The 4,054-nt window shown below is 47.1% G+C and overlaps 1 long non-coding RNA gene across 1 annotated transcript; it reads left to right on the top strand.

The window, feature by feature from the left end:
• Positions 1-1,306: 1,306 nt before the first annotated feature.
• Positions 1,307-3,838, top strand: LOC119806634. Its single transcript, XR_005284247.1, has 3 exons — positions 1,307-1,439; positions 1,764-1,952; positions 3,651-3,838. It is a non-coding gene; the product is annotated as an uncharacterized LOC119806634 (long non-coding RNA).
• The last annotated feature ends 216 nt before the right edge of the window (positions 3,839-4,054 follow it).

Raw genomic sequence — 4,054 nt, 5'->3', positions numbered from 1 at the left:
AGTCAGCCTGTGGTCTCCACACACTCTAGAATGACTACACATGCACGCACCTGCAAGTACACATACATACTCACACACACAATGCATACACTCACACAAGCATGCACACACGCATGCATGCACACACATTCTTTTGGAGTTAATATTTTGAAGCCACGACGACAGCAGTTACACAGCTGTAATCCCAGCACTTGAGTGGTTGAGGCAGGAGGATCTCAAGTTCAAAGCCAGGTGATTACAATAGGGGAATCTGCCTAAAATAAGAACAAAACAACAACAACAACAACCCCACAAAGTTACTTGTTCATTTGATTGTTGCTGCTGCTGTCTGCATGCACTAACAATCTGTCTTTTTTTTTTTTTTTTTTTTTTTTTTTTGTTTTTCGAGACAGGGTTTCTCTGTGGCTTTGGAGCCTGTCCTGGAACTAGCTCTTGTAGACCAGGCTGGTCTCGAACTCACAGAGATCCGCCTGCCTCTGCCTCCCGAGTGCTGGGATTAAAGGCGTGCGCTACCACCGCCCGGCAACAATCTGTCTTTTTGCATTTTCTAACACCTTCGCCTAGCCAGAGTACTGTCCAGTGGGTGGGGCAGGGAAAGCCAAAGCACGGCGTTATCTGGACCAGGATCTCTGCTACCCTTGTGTTCAGAGCTCCAAGCCCGTCTGTAGCAGATCCCAATTTGTAAGTCTGGTTTAAGAAGAGAGGGTAAGGAGTTCAGTGTCCGCCCTTTGCCCCCTCCTCAACCACGTTGCTTAATGAACTTAGCTGAAAACCAGCCCGGTGGTGTTGGGAGAGTCGTAACATCCATGTGTCTTCATAATAAACCTGTGTCTACACAATAGGCCACTTCCTCCTAATAAAAAAGTAATATACATGAAACTTGACATGTGGATCTTCAGGCTTTCAGAATGAGCTCGAACTTGAAAGGGATCCAGCCTGTAACGACATTTATTATTTTTAGAGCATTACCTAGTCATTTTGATTAATTCTCTTAGAGTACTTTTCCCTGAAGCTCCCGGGGAGAGGAGGGTGTGTTGCGGTGGGGGGAGGGGGGAGCGGTGTGAGAGTCTAAAAAACGACTGTAAAAATACAAATTTAACCTCGGTGATGAGTTGACATGTTTAGAACTGTAACATGGCAAATCATTGTGAAATCTTCTAATGGGTGCCGGTCCCCTGCCAAACAAGCCCAGCACCCAAAGCACACAAAGGAATCATTGAAAGACACTGGACCATGTCCAGAAGGCCGCGGCTAATGTTTCACCTAATCTCTCTTGGTCTCTCCTGCCTACTGCCAGCCCCACCCACAGGATCCGCACTGGAGAGCTCACCAGCAGCTGCTCCTTGGGCATTTACACCTCTCACCCCCTGGCAGCAGGAGGAAAACCATTACGAACCCAACAGTTTAAAGGGGGAAAGATGAGTGGCTGGAGGGAGAAGGTGGGAGCTGACAGGGACAAACGCCTGTCCTCTCGGAGGGTTGCTATGCTTGGAGCGGGGCTAGGGAGAAGGCCCAAAAGGGGCCAGGGGTGACCCGGGTTCATATCCCCCGCCCCCCCGGGGCACTGCAACTTGGGGTAGAAATGCCTATGAACTGGGAACAAAAAAATATTTTTGTTGTTGCTGTTGTTTTTTTTAAAGTTCAGTTTGTTTTTAATTCTTTTTATCTTGGCTCTATCGCAAATCCTCAAACTCCAGAACTTCACAGGCGCAGGGTCGGGTAGGGCGGGGCTGAGCGATTCCTTTCTTTCTTTTTTCTTAAAGGGATAGCACCAGAATGCCTCCCTGACCGCCCGTGGTTTGCTCAAATAGGATCGATGGACTGCAGGCAGTCGTCAAGACGCTGAGCAGACAGGGGTTCTTTCTCTCTGAAAGTGGCATTCACTGAGCTGGCACCGACAGATCGAAGGGCGGAAAGGAATTTTGCAGCGACTCGGGGAGGAATTTGGACCTGTAAGATATTCCTGACGTTAATTATTGATCAGTGCAGCTGGCCAGAGTCGGCCTTGGGCTTCTAGACTTGCTAAGCTGAATAGAAAGAAATAGCTCCTTTTAAAACTGGTCATTAGATGTGTATGCGAACCTCTTAGGAGCTATCAAAATCTGTCTGGAAAACATCACGCTTAATACAGGGGCTGTCCAGCTTTAGGAGTCACGCGTTCCCAGCTGGAGTCCCAGCTCCACCGTCTACAGGCTTGCAAACTGTGGTCAATATCTGCATCTCCCCTGGCCTCAGTTTCTCCATCTTTAGTGAGGGCTGTGATAGCATCCATCTCTGTAAGACATCCTTCAGATGCTCCAGCTCTTACAGATGCCCATGGCCTCCTGCGTACCCTCTTCCTTCCTACAACAGAGCTTCGCCAACAGCGAACAAAAGAAAAGTTCAGCCCTTCCTGGCAGGTTTGTGTGGAGTGAGAGGTAGCTCCAAATGCACAAGGCCCAGACAGCTTATGGCTATTTCTCGTCTCTCACGTTTATACACATATTTTTAAACAAATATTTCTGTAGCACTCAGTATGTGATAAGCACCGCCTAAGCACTTGACAAACACTGACTCATACTGCCTTTCACCAGGAGCCTACGAAGTGTTCAGTCTCGGGACTCATTTTGCAGGGAGGAAGCAAACACAGCTACGGTCCAGGGACACATAACAGGGGTCTGACCAGTCAAGATTTGAACCCAGGCAACCGACGCCCTTGCCTTTTGTGAGGATTGTTTGTGGGCAAGTGTTTATTTGGGAAAGCCAACTGAGACCAAAGCTTTCTGGATGAAAAACACCCAGGCGAGCTCTGCACAGTCTAGAAAATAATAGTACTGAAATTGCAAAAGTCTCTACTGATAGGCTTTCAGAGCCCCAACCTCGAGAGACCAGATGAGGTCAACCAAGCAAACAAGCTGATTCCAGGTCCCGTGGCTTGCTGCCCATCTCTCCACTCCCAGCCTGGAGGAGGCTGCAGCCTCCTCTCGGGTTTCCCCCTCACCCACTTGGCTCTGGGAATGTGAATCTGCTGATGGTTGCAGCCTGAGTAGGTGGAGGGTGGTGGGAAGGAAAAGGGATCGAAGAAGTCAAGAATAAAAGGAACAACTGGCTTTTCAATTTCAGTAATTATAAAATCAGTAGCTGTCCCTGGCAGACGTTGCAAAGGTGGCTGATTCAATCCTGTCTCCCACACTCTGTCTCCCACCCTCTTTCCAGCTAGATAAGGTTACAGCCCCCAAATCAGGCCAATCAGGTTAAGTTTACCTTAGGATTTTTGTCCTTTTTTGCTCCCTAAGGGGAAGAATGTATATGTAGTAATTGGTTATATAGGGACTAAAGACACGTATAACTGGGGTACAGGGGTACAATGCAAATATGACTAAGATCAAATGCATTGTGATAACTGAGGCGCAGTCACCCAATACAGCTCTGATAATGGGGTGCAGAAGCTGCCACATTTAGACCGTGAAAGGAAAGTCAGGAACATCTCAGTTGTCAGTTCTGCAGCATTGAGCTGTTCTACCCCTGAAGTTCAGAGTTTTGCTATTTTCAGTCAAGGACGATCCTATCTACAAAATCCACTATAGAAAGTTATAAAGATACAGGAAATATCCAAATAAATAACCAAAGCTGTTACTTCAACATACATTCTTTCTCTTATTGGTTTTCAGAAATACAGACTGGAAGCCCCCTTTGCAAGTGACTCTTCCTACTGTGCTGTGCTCACCGTTCTGTAGCAGTCATGTCTGTCGAGCTATCATATGGGTTTCCAAGAGTTCTTCAGTTCCAGGTTGCCAAATGGCTGCTGCCTCCAGTTTTTAACTATAGCTAACAATAATTGTTTGGATGTGTTTGTAAATACGTCTTTGTCTGATTATTTCCTTTAGATTGCTAAAACTGTTGGATCAAAGACAATGTGTGTGTGTGTGTGTGTGCATGCGCGAGCACACGTGTGCATGTAGGTATGTTGTGTTAATGCCCTTGTGCACACACTCAGAGGCTAGAACAGGGCATCAGGTGTCTTCATCTACCATTCTCCTCATTGCTTTCAGATAGAGTCTCTCGCTGGGCCAGA

The sequence above is a fragment of the Arvicola amphibius genome, chromosome 1 (assembly GCF_903992535.2).
Source record: "Arvicola amphibius chromosome 1, mArvAmp1.2, whole genome shotgun sequence".
Taxonomy (NCBI): Eukaryota; Metazoa; Chordata; class Mammalia; order Rodentia; family Cricetidae; genus Arvicola; species Arvicola amphibius.
This window is presented reverse-complemented; position numbering and strand designations above follow the sequence as displayed.